This window comes from Pinus tabuliformis, chromosome 8, assembly GCF_031772625.1.
Source record: "Pinus tabuliformis cultivar Carrire ecotype Pingquan chromosome 8, CPIR1, whole genome shotgun sequence".
NCBI lineage: Eukaryota > Viridiplantae > Streptophyta > Pinopsida > Pinales > Pinaceae > Pinus > Pinus tabuliformis.
Window position 1 is genome coordinate 135,312,251 of NC_142294.1, and position 23,842 is coordinate 135,336,092.

The window sequence follows — 23,842 nt, forward strand, 5'->3', positions numbered from 1 at the left end:
GGATTCCTAGTGGTGACAAGGTAATCCATGCAAATCTTGATGAGGACATAAGGAATATGAATTATGATTTTAGAGACTCAAATTTTGGTTTTAATACCGACCACATTCCAAAGATGGATATGAGGAAGTTTAATGGAAAGGATTTGGTAACATGGATACTAGAGATGGAGCATTTCTTTGATCTACATGATGTTTCACACACACAAAATGTATGCATTGTATTTTTATATTTAGACCAAAATTATTTTGTGTGGTATCAATGGCTTCATTCTCTTAAATAAATTGTCACTTGGAAAATTTTTGCGGAAGAATTGGTAGCACATTATGAGGATACAAAGACCAATAGCTTCTTTAGCCAATTGGTAAATCTCAAACAAAAGTCCTCAATGGCGGATCATATTTGAGGACTTCCAAAGATTTAATATCAAGGTAAATGATATTCCAGAGGATCATAGGATTGATGTATTCATACAGAATTTAAAGGATAACATCCAACATGAGGTTCACCTTTGGGAACCTAATTCATTAGAGAAGGCATTCAAGGTGGCAAGAAAATTTGAAAGCAAAATTATGGCAACAAGGAAGTTTATCACTCACAACTATAAAGATGGAAGTGTTTATGCTCCTAGCCTCCCACAGCCTACAAGGTTGACACCACAACAATTGGAGGAAAAAAGAGAAAAATAGCATTGTTACAGTTGTGATAGTAAATACACTAAGGGTCATAAGTGTGCTAGGAAGAAATTATTTTACATATATTGTGAAGAGGAAGAAAAGGAACAATAAACATCAAAATAAGAGCATATACACCAGGAACCAACCCTAGAAAAAGAAGAAATAAATCATACCATATATTTTAATGCATTGGCGGGAATTACCACTCCTCAAACTCTCAAGATAGAAGGATATATATAAAAAAAGGTAATATTGTTGATCAATTCTGGTAGTACCCATAATTTTATTCATTGTAAGAATAGCCAAGGAATTGAATTTCTTTCTATGTCCATCACCAAAGTGTCAAGTTATGGTTGCAAATGGAGGAACTATTAATTTCTTAGGGAAGTGTTATAATATCAATCTAACCATGGAGGATATGTATTGAATATTCCAATTCTTTCCATCCAATGGGTGGTGTTGATGTTGTATTAGGAGTCCAATGGTTACAATATTTGGGGACGATAGCTTTTAATTTTCAATAAATTTTCTTGAAATTTCCCTAGGAAGGAAAGGAAATTGAATTAAGGGGAATCATAGGGAAGAAAGGGAAGATAATAAGCTCTAATGGTATGACAAATATTTTGAAGAAATAATGAGGCATAATTTCACAATTATACTCACTAGATGTTCAAACATTGAAATCATATATTTCTCCAGATCTCCAAAGAATCTTGGAAAATCATTCCAAGGTATTTGAGACTCCCAAAGGAATCCCACCTATTTGTGATCATGGTCATGATATTCACTTGATTCCAAGAAGCATTCCTCCAAGCATGATACCTTACAGATATCCATATGCCCAAAAGAGTGAAATTTAACATATGGTTGTAGAAATGCTAGAGGCACGTATAATTCAAGCTAACCAAAGTTCTTTCTCTACTCTAGTAGCATTAGTACACAAGAAGGATGGATCGTGGCATATGTGTCTAGATTATAGGGAGATCAACAAGCTCACAATTAAAGATAAATTTTGCATGTTTGTCATTGATGAATTGTTGGATGAATTACATGGATCAATTTACTTCACCAATTTGGATGTTCATTTAGGATATCATCAAATTAGAATGAGGACTGAAGACATTCTAAAAACAACATTCAGAACTCATGAAGGTCATTATTCATTTTTTGTCATGCCTTTTGGCCTTACTAATGCACCTTCCACATTTCAAGGTTTGATGAATTCCATTTTTAAACCACCCCTTAGAAAATTTGTGTTAGTATTTTTTGATGATATACAAATCTACACCAAGTCTTGGAAGGATCATGTTCAACATGTTGACAGGGTGCTCAAACTATTGGAGGAGAGACAATTGTATGAAAAAAGATCCAAATTTTTCTTTTGTGTAGAGGAGGTGGAATATTGGGTCATATTGTTTCTCATGAGGGTGTTAAGGTAGATCCTAACAAAATTAAAGCCATCAAGGAATGGAAAATCTCCACAACCCTAAAGCATCTTCAAGGATTTATTGGGTTGACAGGGTATTATCACAACATTGTTAAGAATTATGGGAAAATAACAGCACCTCTAACAACATTATTGAAGAAAGATGCATTTTTTTGGACTCCATAAGCAACTAAGTTCTTTGAACATCTTAAAGAGGCAATGTGCCAAGCTTCGGTTTTAGCTACTCCAGACTTCAAAAAAACCTTTATGGTGCAATGTGATGCCTCAGGAAATGTAATTGGTGTTGTTTTAATACAATAAGGAAGACCTATTTATTTTTAAAGTCATCCAATCAAGGGAAATTATTTCCACAAACCTACTTATGAGAAGGAAATGTTAGAAATACTACATGCCCTTAAGCGATGGCGCCCTTGCCTAATGGGAATACATTTCAAAGTAAAAATAGATTATGATAGTTTTAAATACTTTTTGGAACAAATATTATCTTTAGAAGAGTAACAAAAATGGGTCACTAAGATGTTTGGTTATGACTTTGAAATCATCTACAAAAAATGGAAACAAAATGTTGTTGCAGATGCACTCTCAAGAAGGGATGAGGATGTGGAAGCATTGTTCTATGCCATTTCTATTATCCAACCAGGATTGGATAACTGAAGTAGGGGAGGAATGGAAGAAAGACTAAGAGATGTGGACACTCATTCAATATTTGCAACAATATCCCATTACATATGATACATTTATCTAGAAAAATGACTTATTATGGTGCAAAGATTGCTTATATCTATGTAAGAATTCCCAACTCAAAAAAAAAAAAAAAAAATCTTTTGGAATTGCAAACCTCTCCTTTAGGAGGGCACTCGGTATTTTTAAAAACATACCACAGGGTTAAGAAGGAATTTTTTGGGGATGGCCTTAAATTTGGTATTCAGAAGTTTGTGGCAGAATGTTTGGTTTGCTAACAAAGTAAAGTTGAGACATTTAAGACCCCAGGTCTATTAAAAAATTTAGTCATTCCAAGTCATCATCAATATGAGTTCTCAATAGATTTTATCATAGGTTTACCCAAGTCTTAAGGAAAGAGTGTCATCATGGTGGTATTTGATATACTTACCGAGTATGCACACTTTTGTGCATTATCTCATCCTTTTAAATCCAATACAGTTGCTACTGCATTTATGGGAAAAATTCAAAAGCTACATGGAAATGCAAATACTATTGTAAGTGACAAAGATCCTATTTTCACTGTAAATTTTTGGACGGAATTATTTTCTTGTCTTGGTACTCAATTAGCTCATAGCTCATCTTATCATCTTCAATCTGATAGGAAAAATGAGATAGTGAACAAATGATTGGAAGGATACCTTTGTTGCTTTTTATCTGATAAACAAACATAATGGGTCAAGTGGTTACCTCTGGTTGAATGGTGGTATAACAGTTCCTTCCACACTACAGCAAAAATGACCCCATTTATGGCACTTTATGGATATCATCCATTGTCCATCACATCATAATTAAGAGAAAATTATAAGGTTCAAGCAGTGAAGATCACATCGAGCAACAAAAACAAGTTCTCCAACTCTTAAAGGATAACCTCATTCTGGTGTAAAACAAAATGAAACAACAAGCAGATCAGCATCACAATGAAGGAAGTTTTAACGTAGGCTACCGAGTATTTTTACGACTACACCCATACAAAAAAAATATCCTCCAGCAAGCTAAGAAGGATTATAAATTATCACCCAAGTACAATGGTCCTTACAAGGTGTTTCAAAAGAATAGTACTACGACATACAAATTGGAGTTTCTTGCATCTTCTTGATTACACCCAGTTTTCCATGTTTCATGCTTAAAGAGGTTATTAGTGACAAACTCCCAGTTCAAACAATATTGTCAGAACTTGACGAGGAAGGAAAAATCATATTAGAGATTGAAGAACCTGATAGTTATGGAATCGATCAATTTCAGAGTATCTCATTAAATGGTATAACTTACCCACTGAGGATTCCACATGGGAGGATGAGAATTTTATACAGAAGCATCCATAACTACTTAAACATTGAGGAAAATAATTTTTTTGAAGGAGAGGGGAATGTTAGGTCCATATAATACTAGTGTCTCCCCATTATTGTTATTGTTAGTGTATCCCCCTTATAGTTATTGTTGTGCCCATGTATCCCCATATTGTTATTATTGTGCGCCATAGAAACCCACTATTGTTATTGTTGTGCCCTTACATTATTATTTTTATGTAGGATATGGTTATGTTATGACCCCTTAGACTCCTATATATACCAAGTAGGTCTTATCATTTGAATCATCCAAGAATTGCTCATTTATGTGATGTAAAGGAGGCTTCCCCCTCGAAGAGGCTAATTTTCAAGTCCTTGATCTATCTTTTCTTTTGTTTTATGATTTGCTTACATAACAGCTTGGGATGTCAGGGAGGCCACCAGGACCATGAATGAAGTACAACTAGGTGACTAAGTTTCTCAAATGATGAGAAACACTTTCAATAGGGGAGTATGATGGGCCTCCCAAATAGATAAAATTCAAGGACCACGTGACCATCCTGTGGCACATTTTAACCTCTCTTTTTGCATTTGATGATATCTTTTTCAAGTTATAATGTGTTCTTAGGAATGTTAGGAGGTATTTACTATATCATGTAGCCAAATGCATTAAATGTATAGGAAAAAGAGGATTTATTGTGCAGAACACGTTGGAGATCAGTAGGAGAAGATCTAAGAGGTTTTTTCCTTGCATCAACCCATCAACAACTCAGCTGTTTCATGAGTAGTTACTACCCCTTAGTGGTTGAAAAATATGCAGGAGACAAAATCCACTTCTTAGGAGTTTTGGAAGGAAGAAAACATCCCTTCAAGGAGGCTTCCCCTCACTCACTTTTGTATAAATAAGAAATCCTAGTAGCTTAGTCGAAGTCTAGAGGCAAGATAGTGACTAGTAGAGAAGGAGATTTATGTTTGTTATTTCCATTATCATGTGATCCAAGTGGATCTTCAGACACAATGGCATGGAAAATCTCAAAATTCAAAGTGGCAGAAAAGAAAGTATCTTGACATCAGATCGAAGTGCTCATCGTCCTGATTCCAACGGCGCGAACAACACTCCAATCTGAGTTTGGATGATGAAGTTATGGTAGAAAGAAGGTTGCCTTGTTCCTTTGGAAAATGAGGCTTTGTCCCTAAAAAATGGCTTTAAGCCTTTAAAAGGAAAAATCGAAATCGGAGAAGTCAAAGGGGTAGACTTAAGAAGGCGCAGCGGAACCCCTGATCGACGATCTCTGATTAATCCAAGTTAGAGGCAAGCAATCGGCGATATCGGGCGGATCGGGTCGGCGAAACCCAAAGGATCGGACCAGGACCCCTGCAAGTAGTGATGCGATATGTCGATGCGATACGCTGATATCAGTGATATCGGTGATCGGCAATCCCCCTCGCTAACAGAAACATTGAACATCGCGATAACAATTTGCGATATGGGGGCTGGACCTGATGGGTCTATAAGCCCGACTTAAGAAAATGAAGTTCAGGTTTTTGGTCTTTTAATATTTCCATGTGTATTATCACTTGGAACAAAAAAAGGCTTTTTCGAGGTTTGTTGTGAAGGAAGGGCGGATTCATCGTGCCCAACTGATTCTCCATTAGAACAACATTCCATTATAATCTGACAGCCTTCGATTTCAACGGCAAATAATGATTATAAAGCCCAATGATTGGAAAAAGTATGGGGAGAGGATTTTGGCACATAGTTCAAGGCAGCAGCTTGTAGGAGGGGTGATTGGTCATTTTGTCTGAATTGGGCAAATTTTATATGGTTTCTACCCTTCTCAATGCCACAGATGTAGTGGTGCTATCCATTTCTCCATCTGAGTTCTCCATTTCTTAGCCATTTTCCAGAATGGAGGTGTAAGACTCCTTTTATGTAACTAATGATTGTACTCTCTTATTTTCATGCCATTTAATGAATGAAGGCCTCCCCATTGATCAAGTAGGGCCCAGAGACGTAGTCTGAGTTGGACGAACTCTGTTATCAAGTCTTGCTGTATTATTTTCATGCCTTTATGTGTTTCTTTCTTCTCTCTTGTGTGCACATTAAATTCCTGTGTTAAGCTGCAATTTTTACATGTAATTCTTTTCATACATCTCTAAGCAAAAGATCCCTAGATCAAGTGGTATCATAGTATGTCTTTTTAGATGTGAATCGCATGATTGTATGCTAACAAGAAATAGGCTCCAAAGAGGCGAAGGGGAACTAGAGCCTTTCGATCCCGAAGTGGGGTGTGCACATCGAAGGAGAAACATGGAAGGCGAAGCTCATCTTGAAGAGGAGCATAATTTCAAAAAAATCTTCTATTCAATGGCAGAAAATGTCAGTAAGATGGTTTTATGGTTGGAGAAAGCAAAAGAAAAAGGTTCAACGCATGGAAATGGTGGAGAAGAAACCCCTCCTTCTCCTTCCACGAGTGAAAGTTCTTCTTCCTCTCACCCCCATAATCATAGAGATCCCAGGGATGCATCTAATAAACCTATCTTTAAATTAGATGTTAAATTTGATCTTCCCACGCTTAATGGTGAAAGTAACACAAAGAAGCTTAATAATTGGATTAGGCAGATTAAGGTCTACTGCAGGATTCAGTAGATCATAGAGGATGAGGCAAATATTCAGCTGGCCTCTCTACAGATGAGCAACACCACTCTTGTTTGGTGGGAGAGCAAATTGCATAGTAGTAAGAATTATTTAAGGCAATGCAAAGGTCAAGATGTTCAGAGTTTTACAGAGGAGTTTAGAAAGCAAGCACTGAATTTGGGTATTGCACTTGATACACTTGAAGTTGTAACTAAGTGCATTGGCTCATTACATAGTTACATTAGGCATTCATTATTTTTGTTTGAGCCAACCACTATTGACTCAGCCAGCATAAAGGCAATTCATATTGAGAACAGGGGCAAAAATGAAAGAGATGATCATTCCAGCAAGCCACCGTTCAAACCTCCCAATAGCAAATCTAAAGCAAAATGGAAAGGAAAGGAGAAGAAGACGGTAGCAGCAAAAGAATGAGAAAGGCCGTATTGCAATCACTGCAAAAAGGAAGGTCATGATGACGATCATTGTTGGAAACAACACCGAGAAAAGCATCAAAACAAGTATGGAGGAAAAGGGAAGTAGAAGACAGTGGCAATTGTGCAGCAACACCTTCGATCAGATTCTAGGGATGAAGCATTAATCACAGCCGTGGGAACAAACGGTACTCATACACCTCATGTTAATTCTGAATCGCATGAAGGCAGTAATTCTGTGAATGAGTCCCTTCCTAATGATCGAAAGAGAATTGAACTGTTTCATATCAGAGTTGTCATAAATCATACTAAAGTAGAAAATCTATTTGATACTGGATCCCAAGCAAACTTAATTGCAGAATCCTTGGTAAAGAAACTTGGCTTAGAAACAAAACCACATTCGAAACCTTACTTTCTTGGATGGATACATGATAAAGCCAAACTAAATGTAACCAAGCAGTGTAAAGTGAAATTTGTAATCACTTCTAAGCTAGTGGATGAAGTAGAACTTGATGTGATACCATTGGATATCTGTGGCATGGTGTTAGGGAGTCCGTATCTATATGATAGAAAGGTAGTCTTTTTCTGTCATGAAAACAAATACCAAATCACAAAATATGGGGTAGAATATATAGTAAGGGCTCATCAAACTAAAATCAATGCCAGCCTTGTAAGTGCAGGACAAATGAAAAGGCTGGCGAATTCCAATAAGGGTTGCATGCTGATGGTTGTAAGGGAAAAAATGTAGAATTAGCTGATGCTTTTGAGGGCTGCGATCAGGGACATAAACAGGAATTATGTGGATTAATTTCTAATTATGATGAGTTGTTTCAGGAAGTAAAGGGATTACCTCCGAAGAGGGAAATCCAACATGAGATGCATTTGTAGCATGACGCTCCTTTACCAAATATTGGCATGTAGAGGATGTCAACCATTGAGATGGAGGAAATCAAGAAACAGGTGCAAGAATTGATGGACCAAGGGGTCATCAGGCCGAGCACTTCTTCATGTGGCTCACTGATTGTCTTAGTCCCAAAGAAAGATGACACATAGAGGATGTGCATGGATTACCGCGCATTAAACAAAATCACGGTGAAAAATCGCTACCCCCTTCCATGCATTGATGACTTATTAGATCAGTTAAATGATGTTGTTTATTTCACCAAATTGGATTTGCGCCGTGGTTATCACCAGGTCCGAATTGCAGAACAGGATGCGTGGAAAATCACTTCAAGACCAAACAGGGGCTATTCGAATGGATGGTGATGCCATTCGGACTTTGCAACACTCCAGCCACTTTTATGAGGGTCATGAATGATCTCTTTCAGCCTTTCATTGATGAATTTGTTCTTGTATATTTAGATGATATACTTGTCTTTAGTAAAAGTTGGAATGAACATGTGTGTCATGTGAAGAAAGTGCTTGATGTATTGAAAAAAGAAAAACTCTATGTAAAGTTGTCAAAGTGTGAGTTCGAGAAAACCTCTTTGGGTTACCTAGGTCATATTGTTGGTCATGGTCAGTTAAAAATTGATCCCTCTAAAGTTGAAGCAATTGTAAATTGGCCTAAGCCTACTAGTGTAACCGAGGTCAGCAGCTTTTTAGGTGTAGTCCAATATTGGAGGAGATTTATTGCTAATTTCTCTGTTATTGCAGCACCTTTACACACATTGCCCTACAAGAAAAAAGGTCATTGGTGAGGGTCATGCCAGCGATGTTGCATATGGTGACGGTCTTTAAAAAATCATTGTTGTAAGTGTATATAGTGATGGTCCTTTATGGTTTGTCACGAAATCCATTTTCAATGACACTTTTGGTGAGGGTCGTTAAAGGCCCGTCATTAATTCTCTCTTTGGTAACACTTTTGGTGAGGGTCATTAAAGGCCCATCACTAATTCTCTCTTTGGTGACACTTCTAGTGATGATATTTTATTGACCGTCACTAATGATCTTTTTGGTTACTTTTGGTGATGGTCAATAAATTTTTGTCATCATTTATCATTCCAATGAGTTTTAGATGACACTTCATGCCTATGATGGACCTTTAAGGTCCATCACCAATGTCGCATATGGTGACAGTCTTTAGAAAATCGTTGTTGTAAGAAGATATAGTGATGGTCCTTTAAGGTTTGTCACCAAAGCCATTTTCAATGAAACTTTTGGTGAGGGTCGTTAATTTCCCATCACTAATTATCTCTTTTGTTACACTTTTGGTGAGGGTCGTTAAAGGCCCATCACTAATTCTCTCTTTAGTGACACTTTGAGTGACGATCTTTTATTGACCCTCACCAATGCTATTTTTGGTTACTTTTGGTGACGGTCAAAAAATGTTCGTCATCATTGGTCATTCCAATGAGTTTTTGATGACGCTATGCACTTGTTACTATATTTTTTGTCAAAATATAATGATTTAAGACCATTGTTGTGGAGTCTTTTTCATTATGTTTCCAAGGTCATAGTGGTTATAATAGCCAACCAATTTGTTAAGAAGTAATTAGTGTGTATAATTTCCCTCAAGTCATAAGAATATAGTCTTCCAATGAGTCAACACATGGTTCATCTCTATTAGGTTTATTATCTAGCAAATTTCCTGTAAATAAAGTTCCACTAGTGTGTGTAGGAACTATATTATTTAATACATAATCAAGCTCTGTCAATTCTATTAATGAGAGAGACCTAGCACTCCTCAACACTCATGGCACACCTTAACATGCTTTGGAACAATACACTAACATTCCTTGGCACCTTGCATGTCTTGGAACATCTTTGTACCTAGAACATCTTGCCATGAGTAAGACACCAAAGCACATGTTGGCATGCCATAACATAGCATAGCACTCCCCTATCAGGTGTTGGCATTCCCTGTAGTCCCTAGCATGCCCTGGAACTCCTTGGCATTATATTACATTGAAAAAAATTAGCACTTGGCACACATTGGCACTTGGCATGTATTGGAACATATTATTAGTGTGCCTAGCATGCCCCTTTTGAAAAAGATAAAGTCTCAACTTATTAACCCTCTTATGTGTTCATTTCCTTTCATTTTAGCTTGGTTATTCATTTTGTTGCCTTGAAACTCCTTGACGCATATTGGCATACTCTGGCACCCTTCACATCCTAACATCTCTTAGCACCTGGAATGCCTTGGCACTATTTGGCACATGTTAGCACACCCTGGAACTACCTAGCACGCTCTAGCACTTCTTAACATTCCCTGGTATTCCCTGGCATGCCTTACCCATTCCTAGCATACCTTGTCACTCCTGCCTTGGCATGACAATGAGCACTGATTGGCACTCCCCAACACACCCTCATATTCATTCACTTCCATGCATTTTGACCTAGTGCTCCCTTGTGTTGTCCTAGTACTCCCTAACACTCCTCAACATGCATTGGCACTCTCTAGCACACCTTAGCACTCATAAGTGAAGAATGAAACTTGTAACCAATGTTACCAGACTCAGAATAAACAATAAATCGATGAGGCAAAAGAGCTAAGAGTTTTAATCATATTGGGGAAAAATTGGAAAAAAATCGGGAAAAAATCAGTGAATTCAATAAATAAAAATATAAACATATATTGAATTTAAAAAAAAAAAAAAACATTTTTCATTGATATTCAGTAAAGCCATGTCCAAACAATTCATAATATCAATAGATGTCCAAAATATCATGAATGAATAAGCATCTCATATATGTTATGAGTCCAAACATGATCCAAAGTACTGAGTCATGACTCCTAACTAGTGACTACATAGAACTAGAAGCAATTGCTTCTAAAAGTTTACAAACAATTGCATACTAATTAGAAAAAATCAATAACTAAGAGTCTAAGACTCTTAAGAGTGAGAACTAGAAGTGATTCCTCCCACTCCTCCACTTTCTTGACTCTCAAAGTTCTTCAAGTCATGTACGCTTAAACGAGGAGCCTCCTCTAATTGAACCCAATCTATTGCATTTGTAGTTTACAAATCTATCTCTTCAAGGTCTATTGGTGAATGATCCAAACCTAAAATTATCATGAGACATTGAAATGTGAATTTAAATTTGACTTTGAACTTTAAAGTTTAAATTTTAAATTCCAAATCAAATTATGAAACCTTCAAATTCAAGCTCTCACCTAGTATTTTTTTGTTGCGAAGTTGTAGATCGTAATGGAAAAATACAAGGTCATTTAAGCGCTTTTGTGTCAATCAGTTGCACTTCTTAGAATGTATTTTCTCAAACATGTTTCAGTTGCTCTCATTACCTGAAGCACTGCATACTTGGTTTAAGATTCGAATGGAAAATCTCTTCAAATCTGGTGTATCACTACAAAAGTTTTTCCACCATAGACCTAGCAAGTGGCAAGGGTTTGTGAGTAGACGTACTAAATACTAAATAGTAAAAACTTAAAAAGACAACAAAATTTAATAAAACATTAAAATACAAAATAAAGTTTAAACAAATTTAATGAAATGATAAAGCCTTCAAGCCTCAAAGGGTACCTGGCAACACCTTAGACCTTTCTCGTATAACACTGGTATAGGAAAATAATTTAGGTGGTGCTCTATAATCCTATAGTTGGGAAAAGACACGAATTTGAAATTCTGGATCAGGGAAGCACCTTTCCATGCATGTCATAAGTCCTCTGTGAACCTCCCCATCCTCATTAAATTTTCTCTTATCATAAAAATACTATGGGTTTAAGAAGTACCTAGCAACATGTAAGGGGGAATGCAATTTCCTATCCAAATGTGCATCAATAATGTCCCAAAGAAGCATATACTTTGCCTCCTCATCCCCATATCTTCTTTTGATGGCCCCCTTTGTGAGATCCATTGCCTCATAAATGTAACCCATAACGAGTTTGTCACCATCAGCCATCCTGAAAGTTCAAGCTTTCAAATTTAAATTAATATGAAACACTGAAAATAAAAAGAAGCTTGAAATGAAATTTAAAACATGAAAAAGTTAAAAGACTTGAAGTACCCGAGAACTCTAACAAGGGACTCCATCAAAACAATAACCTCTTCGACATCTTTCCAAAAACCGTCATTAAACACAAGTGCAACAACTTCAATTCCTTCAAGGGTCTTGGAATGTTTAGATGCCATCCACTCAGGTCCCAAGGACATCCTCTTCAAATTTATCTTTTACTCACCACAAATTGCAAAGAAATGAAATTTGTTGCAAATCTAGTCACTGTAGGTTGAACAATTTCTTTACCTTCCATGTATTTTCTCATGGTGTATTTTCCATTTCAAATATGTTAGGATTCTATTGAGAGTTTTTTAGAGATAATTATTAACTGGCCCTCTACTTTTCCCTTTTCCTTAATATAAACTGCATCTCTTATTACATTTCTAATCAAGATATTTACATCAGATACTGGATCTAAGGGCCAAGGACTTTTTATAAATGCTTCCTTGTCTAGTAGAAGAATAAATGGTCAACATGTCAGCGTGGCTCCAATTTATTGGGAATTAATAATTGTTTTGAAAAATGACTACTCTTGTTTGAATCTAGAACTATGTTTAAGCTTTGAAAATGGATTTTCCTCCAAATTGATCTTGGAAAGGTCCTTATTAAAGGCTTCTCTATATCTCCTCCACTAGAATGAATGCCTTGTATGTTGAAAAGTATAGCATAGCTCCCTTCTGAAAATCCTGATCATCCCATTGTCACTAAGAGCTCCTCCTTTTCCCCAAATTGGACCCAAAACAACATTGAGTACTTAATTATGATCCAACCTGAGAAATTTTGATTGACACTGCAACTCAAGAGCTATTAAATTTAAAGTGTGCTAATATGATTCGTCATTCTTTCATTGAATAAGTATATTGTTTTTGAATTTGTCATTTGTGCTTGTAGTATGTGGTACTAACCTTGTTTCACTTGAAATGGTTTTTATTCTTGGACTATGACAATGCTAGTAAGATTTAGGCCTTTTGTAGTATTTGTACCCCTTGATCATTTTTGCAAGATGTATGTCCTATGTGGAAAGAAAAAATCATTTAGTTATTACCTCCTTAGCTAAAGCACTGTTTCTTTTATTAGGTGCCATGTAACGTCCTCTACAAATTGAGGACGAATGGGACGTAATATCCTATCCATCCTCGTAGACTATAGTCCTCCATAAAGGGGGAAAAAACCCCAAAATACCCATTGTTGGCCAATTTTTGGGGAAACTGGACTTAAAAAACCCAAATTTGGGGTTTGGAGTAAGGTTTACTCAATCACTTAAGAATATGAAACCCCTCTACAAAATCTATAAATAAAGAAGGATTGAATTCGTTTTGGATCACCAAGTGTGGAATAATTCATTTGTTCTTGAGCATTAGGTCTGATAGTTTTTGACCCCTTCTATCTCTTGTCAATTTCGGTGGTGAAATATTCCACCCTAGTTGACATTCCCTTATTATCTCGCTGTTTGAGCACAAGGGTCTCTAGCTGGTCAGCGAATTTTGTTGGATATTGGTCTCTTGTCTTTTTCTGGGCACAAGATTTTTGTTAAAGGTGAATGAATTTGGAGGATAGTGCATGACAACTTAGTTCTATTTAGCATACACCTCTCTTGAAGGAAGCAACAAAGTTTCTGAGTCCTTAATATCTTGTTCTAGGCAAAGCACTTACCTTAGGTAGTGGATTCGTTTCTGGCACCTAGAGTAGTGAAACTCTTTTCTTTATTTAGTTTTTACATGCACAGTTAAAAGGAGCACTTCCCTAGTTATTAATTCTCAGCCTTAGCTAAGGAAGCATGTTTACATATCTCAAATCATATTCACTAGCGGCATAATTTAATTGTCTTATCTATCCATGCAAGGAAGGGGAATTAGGATTAGGAGTTAAGAAAGTTGAGACATTGTTGCACATGTTTCCAGATTCATTGTACCTTCTAGACTAAAGGAAAAGTGAATAGTAGTGTTTGAAATTTTTAGTTATTTCTTGTTTCAAAGAGTAATAAATAGTGATGTGATTTGAGTTTCAAATCCGTGTACTTGCTATTAATTTCTTCAGTGGCATGTGCTTCCCTATTCAGAACAAGGGGTTTTTCTATAGTATCTAGCCTCCAAAGCTTCTTCAATGCAAAATAAATATCAAATCATGCCCTCGTACTCCAAGTCATCTAAGGCATCACCATAGAGAAGTTCCAAAGTAGACCAATGAGCTTTGATAGGCCAACTCCAACCCCATGTCACTATACAAGTTTTGACATCATAGATACAAAAATTATTCTAAAGTGTTGCATCCTACACCAATTCCTAAGATGGATGCCCAAAGGGGTTCTGGAATGAGGCCCAACCTTCATTACCACATTTAAGACTTTTCAAAGTGATCAGTCCCTTTAAACCATGCCAATTTTTACACTTTCACAATTTGGCCATGTTCTTATCAATTTATATTTTGTATTGAAAAGTCAGTCCTATTTTACATGTTTATTAAATTTAGGAACAATTATAGGTCAGCTCCAGCAAAATGTCAACAAATTTGTGGGTTAGGTTGGCATTTCTCCAAATACTATCACACATGTATATATAATCACACATTTTCCTTTTTAGATCTTGATTGGTTGAACAAAAAGGTTCGATGCCTGTGTAATTTTGTCCCATACCTCCATATCAACACTCATAGATAAAAATATTCTTAATTCTTCATCTATGTGCTCAGTAAGGTCCCTTTTGGTTGCTATTTTTGATGGAGCAACCTCTGACAGTACACCTTTTACCATAGAGATGTTGTTGTTGGATAGAAATCTCCAGAGGAGTCTTACACCAGACATATAAATGCCTATTTTATATCATAATAATAAGCATTAACATATGAAGATGTGCAGACCCTAAAATATGTGCATTCAATCCATTACTTTTTCTTTCATGGCAGATTTCATTCTGCATAGTAGATGTGTTGTGGCACTTGAGTGTGTCACATAAAAAATTCTAAGGTCAAACCCATATTCTCATGTGTCATGGAAATTCAACATATGCCTTGTTCACCTAAGAACTACTTGTAACTCATCTTAGGGTACTCATGCACAATCCCACTCATCCCACTTAACAATTTACCAAGACAAGGCTCATCACATCCAACCTTGGTCTAAAACAATTAAGCAACACAATTTACATCTTGACATGCCATAGCACCTGGCACGTCTTAGAATGCCTTGGCACTATGTGGTGTGTGTTAACATCCCCTACATTTCTTGACATGCTTTAACACTCCCTAGCACACCATGGCACTTCATGACATGCCTTGGTAGTTTAGCATACCTTGGCATTTCCTAGCATATAACTTTGTCACTCCCTCCTTAACACACCTAGAACTCATTGAAACTCCCTCTCACACACTCTTATTCATTAATTTCCATGCATTTTGAACTAGTTCTTCCTTATGTTTCCTTGACCCCCCCTAACACTCCCTATCTCACCCTAGCACCTGACACATCTTGGCATACTGCCTTAACACTCTAGCATTCCTTGGCACTACATAGTATACTTTGTCACTCTCTCCTTAGCATACCTAGACATCGTTGACACTCTTGGTCACAAACTCTTATTCATTCATTTCCATGCATTTTTACCTAGTTCTCCTTTGTGTTTCCCTAGCACTCCTTATCACTCCTTGACATGTGTTGTTACACCCTAGCACCTATGATATCTTGGCATGTCGCCCTAGCCTCTAGCATGATTTAACACTACCTAGCATACCTTGTCAATTTGTCCTTAGCACACCTAGAACTCATTTAAACTTCTAATAACAAACTCTTATTTGTTCATTTACATTCATTTTGACATAGTTCTCCCATGTGTTTCCTTGGCACTCCCAGCTAACACTTCCTTACATGCGTTGGCACATCTTGGCCGCATGTCACCCTAGAACTCTAGCATTCCTTAGCATTGCCAAGCATGCCTTGTAACTACTCCTTAACACACTTGGAACTCATTAACACTCCATGCCACACACTCTTATTCCCTCATTTCCATGCATTATGACCTAGTGCTCCCTTGTGTTTCCCTAACACTCCTTGGCGCACATTGGCACACCATGGAACTTGTCACATCTTAGTAGGATTTCCTAGCACTCTATCATCTAATGGCACTGCTTATCATATGTTGTCACTCCCTCCTTAGCACACCTATAACTTGTTAACACTCCCTATCACACATGCACATTCATTCATTTACATGTACTTGAAACGAGTCCTCCCTTGTGTTTCCTTGGCAATCCTTAGCATGTGTTGGCGCCACATCCTAGAACCTAGCACACATTGGCATGCCTTAGCACTTGGCATGTCTTGACATGCCTAACATTCCTTGGAACTTTATAACATGTGTTATCACTTCTTTAAATTCCCTGCACACCTTGGCACTCCCTAGTTTTCATGCCCTCATAGATAACCTTACTTTTTTTGTGACTTGGGAACCCAACCAACTCATTGAAAACATAGTGTTGTGCCTAGACCAAAGTCTCCCTTTGTCTCAAACTGCTTTTTCCATCCTCTTATCACAATCATAGGATTTCCTCCTACAAGTCCTAATATGAAATTCTTCTAACACACTTCGTCCATGGGACACCTAGAATTCACTGACACTCCCTGGCATAGTCTCTTATTCATTCATTTCCATGCACTTTGACCTAGTTCTCCCTTATGATTCCCTGACACTGCCAAACACTCCTTGACATTTATTGACACTATCTGGCATATGTCAGCACACCTTTCCATTCCTTGGCATGCCATGGCACTTCTTAATTATCATTCCCTCATAACTACCCTTATTTTCTTTTAGACTTAGGAACCCAACCAAGTCCTGCCTTGACTACAACAACTTTACCAAGTTACATTTACTACAAGTAGACTATGCCTTGTTCCCCTAATGGACTATAAATCATATTAGGATTCTTGACATGTCCAATATTAACTCATCCCACTTAACAACTTACCAAGTCAAGGCTCACATCCAACAGTGCCCACAAACAACTAAGCAACATAGTTTACATCTTCACATGCCATAACATCTGGCACGTATAACAATCCATTGGAACTACATGGCACACATTATCATCACCACATTCCTTGGAATGATTTTCCACTCCCTAATAGACCCTACCACTCCCTAACATGCCCTGACACTCTACCATGCCTTGGAATTTCCTAGCATATACCCTTGTCACTCCCTCCTTAACACAATTGGAACTTGCTGACACTCCCTATCACACACTCTTATCTATTCATTTCCATGCAATTTGAACTAGTTCTCCCTTGTGTTCTCATGGCACTCCCTGACACACATTAACACACCCTAGGACTTGGCACATCTTGGCATGTCTTCCTGGCACTCTAGCATTCCTTGGAACTACCTAGCATACCTTGTCACTCCCTCCTTAGCACACCTAGAATTTGCTGACAATCCCTGTCACGCACTCTTATTCATTCATTTCCATGCATTTGAAACTAGTTCTCCCTTATTTTTCTCTGACACTCCATAACTCACCCTGGCATGCATTGGCACACCTTAGCACCTAGCACATCTTGTCATGTTTCCCTGGCCTCTAGAATGCCTTAGCACTGCCTAGCATACCTTGTCACTCCCTCCTTAGCACACCTTGAAATCACTGACACTTCCTGTCACAAACTCTTAATCGTTCATATGCATTCATTATTTTCACCTAGTTCTCCCTTGTGTTTCCCTAACACTCCCTAACACTTCCTAGCACTATTTGGCACACCTTGGCACCTAGCACATATTGGCTGCATGTCGCTTTGGCATGCTAGAATGACTTAGCGCTACTTAGCATACCATGTCACTCCCCTCTTACCACACCTGGAACTCATTGACACTTCCTATCACACACTCTTATTCACTCATTTCCATGCATTTTTACCTAGTGATCCCTTGTGTTTCCCTAGCACTCACTAACACTCACCACACATCGGCACTGTTAATTGCAATGAGTTTCACTAATAGTCAATCCAAAAACCCTTCCAGAGTCTAGCTAGTTACTTGTTCTTCACTAAGATATTAGGGTTAAGTTTATTGTTAGTGTTCAATGTGAAAATATTACTAGGAGTTTTTATCGCATAGAGTAATTATGATCTTCCCAATGTACACAAGGATAACTGAGAATTGTTTCCCATAATCATGCAAGTGGAACTTCAACATTGATATTAGGGTAACCACAAAATATTCATCATATTTACACAATGCAAGGTGATAGGAAAATATTTACATTATATACGTGAATGTACTAAGATTAGGACCATTAGCATCATATCTACATATTTACCACAAGATGAGGGTCATTACAACCCCTTAAAAGTAGCCATAAGGCCTTCCTCTTTTGTAGCTCCTTGACCACAAGGGTTTAATTGAAAAAAACATAGTTCCTTTAAAGATTTGTAGGTTGAGGCAACCATTTCAAGCCCTTGAACTTAAAGATAATCAAATATTTGCAACTTGTTACAATAATAAGTCCATTATGCACACTCCTCATCTTAAAGTTGGGTAGAGAGAGAGAATACTTGATTGACGCCAACCTTGTAAATGAAAAACTTTTCCTACTCATTGGTTGGACACTCCACCACTAGTTGACACCACTAACACACACCACAAGTCCAAGATACCCATAATATGTGCCCTACACCCATGGGCTTAGACTACACCTCCATAAAATGTACCTTCAACTTTAGATGTCCCAAAACAGTAATATCCTAACCCTAGCCTATTTGTTAGATTTTTGTAACTTTCTCCTTAACTAACATTTGTTTTTAACTATTTAATCCACTTACCATTTACTCTCTCTTGTTTGCACCCACTTAGTATACAAGAACACTTATGTTTTTAATACAACTAAGTTAAGAGGGCATGTTTATTTCTTACACTTAAATGTTTTCAATACAACCAAGTTAAGAGCACGTGTTTCCTTTTCAAATTCCAAAAGTATAACATGTCTATCTCTATAAACTAACAACAAAATCATCGCATAAAAAAGGTAAGCTTAAAATTAAATTAAAATTAGATTATTATTATTATGATAAACACACCAAATATGGAAAAATTGTTTTCAAACACAACCATAAAAAAGTGTTAGTTTATCAAATACAACTAAAAACTTATTAAGCGAACCTAGATCCATCTTAACCCAGATCTATCAAGCACTGAGAGGGATCCAATCTCTCGATGTGCAAACCTCTTTTTTGGTGCTTGGTAGATCCAAGTTAAGATGGATCTATGCTAGTTATATAATACTATATAATATCTATATTTGTATCTATGTGTCTCTTTCTTATTCCCTCTCTCTATATCACCCCCCAAACATACACACTCTCTCTCCATATCTATCTCTCTCTCCCTCCCTCTTCCTCTTCGCCTCTCTCTCTTCCCTCTATCTCTCCTCTCTCCATCACTCCCTTGTCACTCCCTCTCTCTCTCTACCTTTCTCCCTCTATGTCTTTCTTCTTCCTTCCCTCTCTCTCCACTCTCTTATTCCTCTCTCTCCCTTTCTCTCTCACCTCCCTCTATCCCCCCCATCACTCTCTCTCTCTCCCCCCTCCATCTTTGTGCCTCCCTCTCTCTCTCTTTCCCTTCTCTCCCTATCTTTATCCCCACCTATTCTCTCCCCCCTCCTTTCTTCTCTCCCTCTCTCTCTATCCATCTATCCCTTGTCACTCCCTCTCTCTCTCCACCTCTATCTCCCTATGCCTTAGTTCTTCCCCCCTCTCTCTCCACCTCTATCTCCCTATGCCTTAGTTATTTCCTCCCTCTCTCTCCCCCACTCTCTTCTTCTCTCTCTCCCCTCTCTCTCTTCCTACCTCCTTCTCTTTGTCTTCCCCCATCACTATCTCACTCTCTCTTTCTCTCTCTCTCTCTGTCCACCTTCCATCTTTGTCACTATCTCCCTCCCCCTCTCTTCCCTTCACTTTACTTGCTATCATCACTTGGATCCTTAGTTAAGATAGATCTATGTTGGTTCTTACTAATATTTGTATTATATAAATTTCACATCTTTAAATACAAAACTATTCTCATTTTTTATTTTATTAAAACCTTAATTTAATTTATATGGGAATAATTTTAGTAGTCGTGAGGATAGATGGTTTATATATATCTCAAAACTAATTACAACACTTTACCTATTAGCTTCAAATAAAAATGTCATAAAATTAAATTAAATTAAAATATTTTTATTGTGAAATACGTTATGGTTTTTGGGCATGTAGTATTGATAAGGCATGATATTGGCCCATGGTATTGTAACAAAGCCAATTTACAAGTTAATAATATCCATAGTAAAGTGGGGGTGAATATCGATGGTTAAGAATCTTTTCATATTGTTATAAAATATTTAGATTGTGAAATAAGTTGGGCATGTGATATTGATAAGCCATGGTATTGGCCCATGGTATTGTAACAAAGTCTATTTCCAAGTTCATAATATCCATGGTAAAGTGAAAAAGAATATCCATGGTTAAGAATATTTTCATATTGTTATATTGTGAAATAAGTTATGTTTTTAGAGCATGTGGTATTGATAAGCCATAGTATTGGCCCATGGTATTATAGAAAAACCAATTTTTTACAAGTTAATAATATCCACTGTAAAGTGGGGGGTGAATATCCATGGTTAAGAATCTTGTCATATTGTTATAAAATATTTTGGTTGTGAAGTTACGGTTTTTGGGCTTGAGGTATTGATAAGCCATGGTATTGGCTCATGATATTGTAACAAAACCTATTCACAAGTTAATAACAAAATCAAAATATAACAAATTGAATTTCATTATTTTTATTATTAATTGAGCCAACATTTAGATTTTCGCACTCATCCCCATACTTTTGACTTGTATTATTATTATTACTATTATTCTTTAACTAAGCCCATATTTAGAATTGTTTATATACTTACATTACACCTACACATCTACTCTATACTCTATAAATATTGTATTTATTATTTTTTAGGGAGGGATATTTTAACATTTTTGAACAAAATTCAGCTTTAATTTTGATGTAACAAAGCCCTCCTAATTCCAATCTTCATTTACTTTCTAAAACAAGTAGTATATTTTCACTTTTCATAGGGCGGAGGGAAAACTAGTAGATATTTTCACTTTTGACAGGGGGGAGGGAAAACGAGATTGAAGAGAGTTGTGAATTAAATTTTCACTTTTCATAATGCGAGGGAGGGAAAACTAGTAGCATATTTTCACTTTTCATAGGGCGAGAGAGAAAATGAGATTGAAGAGAGTTGTGAATTAAGGTTTTACCAATAGCATATTGATATCAAACCCCACCATTAGATCTTCAATCCATTAATGGTGCCCAGGTATGTTTCATTTCTAACCTCGCTGCATTTACACCCCACTTTTAGTATTCTTCCACACAGGGAGGAGTACACACACCTCAAATCTCTGGTTCAAAATTCACTACTTTTTTCATCCTTGCTTTTAAGTTTAGGAGTAGCATATTTTCACTTTTCACAGGGCAGGAGGGAAAACGAGATTGAAGAGAGTTGTGAATTAAGGTTTTACTAGTAGCAGACTAATATCAAACCCCACCATTAGATCTTCAATCCATTAATGGCACCCAGGTATGTTTCATTTCTAACCTCGCTACATTTCCAACCCACATTTATTCTTCTTCCACACAAGGAGGACTGGTTCAAAATTCACTATTTTTTCATCCTTTCTTTCAAGTTTAAGAGTATCATATTTCACTTTTCATAGGGTGGGAGGGAAAACGAGATTGAAGAGTGTTGTGAATGGTTTTAACAGTAGCAAACTGATATCAAACCCCACCATTGGATCTTCAATCCATTAATGGCGCCAGGTATGTTTCATTTCTAACCTCACTGCATTTCCACCCCACTTTTAGTCTTCTTCCACACAACGAGGAGTACACACACCTCAGAGCCCCCACCATTGGATCTTCAATCCATTAATGGTGCCCAGGTATGTTTCATTTCTAACCTTGCTGCATTTACACCCGATTTTTAGTCTTCTTCCACACAGGGACGAGTACAAAATTGACTATTTTTTTCATCCTTTTAAGTTTACAAGTAGCATATTTTCACTTTTCACATGGCGGGAGGGAAAACGAGATTGAAGAGAGTTGTAAGTTAAGATTTTACCTCTTCAATCCATTAATGGCGCCCAATGTTTCATTTCTAACCTCACTGCATTTCCACCACTTTTAATCTTCTTCCACACAAGGAGGATTGGTTCAAAATTCACTATTTTTTTCATCCTTTCTTTTAAGTTTAAGAGTAGCATATTTTCACTTTTCACAGGGCGGGAGGCAAAACGAGGGAACATAGGTAAAATCATATGTATTTTACCTTCTTTTATGGTTTGTCTCTATAGAGTTAATTTTACTGGGTGTACATTGTATGCATCTCAAAATTTCTCTTTAGGAAATCCTATTTTTATTCTTTCCAAGAAAAACTCTATGGGGAATCCCAATGGATGTTTCCCCACATTCATGGATGGCATCCCTGGTAAACCCATTGGCATTCACTAGTGCACCTAACCCAAGGGATTTCAAACAGGGCACGTGTCGGCACAAAACTAGCCAAATACCTAGTAACATTAATGACATTCAGTTGGGCTAACCCCTTGGGCTCAATAAATCATAATCAACTACACTATTTTCCATATTAACATATTGATCCTATTTAAAATTTTGTTAGAGTAACCATAACAATCCAAGCCTGTTCCTATTTTTATTTTGGTTTTTAATTCCTTCTTTGGTGTGGTGACAACTTTATATGACTATATAGATGTTTATTTTTGTCAGAGTATATGTTGAAAAGTAGATGCTCTCTTACATTCTACCTTGTCTGTTATGTATTGATGGAGTTCAGTTTCATTAGTTGTGACCAAAGAACTTTGTCAGGCACGCATACAAGGATTCTTGTATCACTATTTATAAACTGAACATTGTCCTTAAACAAGAAAAGTAGATCCTTAATGCTACATGTTTGTATCTTAGGGAACTTCCAATCCTAATAAATGAGGTGAAATTTAAGTGTTTCGGGAATCCAAATCTTAGGTTTTGTGAATTCACTCATGTATGGTCCTAGAAAAGCAAAGTGAAATTTAATTATTTCCAAATCTTAAGTTCTGTGAATTCACTCATATTTGGTGCCGGAATCTTTTGAGCAAACGGAAAGAATTTCTTTTAGTTGCATTCAAATTTTCATAAAATAATACTAAATTTATCCCTGACTAAAATTCTCCCTGAAATGGCTTTGGGATTGAAAATTTTGTAAATATTTTTAGGGAAACAACCCAAAATACTTTTTCCATATTAGATTTTTATAACACTAGGTACTAAAATAGTCTTCTATTTTTTGCTGCAAATGTCTGATAGAGTCTTCCCAGAAACTGATAAGAAAATTAGGTAGATGCGCTGGATGGACTAAATAATTTTTAATGAATAATCACTTAACATAAATGATATATTAGGTTGCATAAATATATAACTTAGAAGCATGAAATGAAGAAGAAATCTCAATGAGATTGACATATTCTTAATTGAGTTGAATGAGGCCAGGAATAACTTTGACTAGAGGGTGTTGAAAATGGCATAGTTTTGTTTTGGTTGGATAGATTTAGAACTAAAAATCAACAATTTTCTTGCTTGCATAACTTGGGAAGATTTTT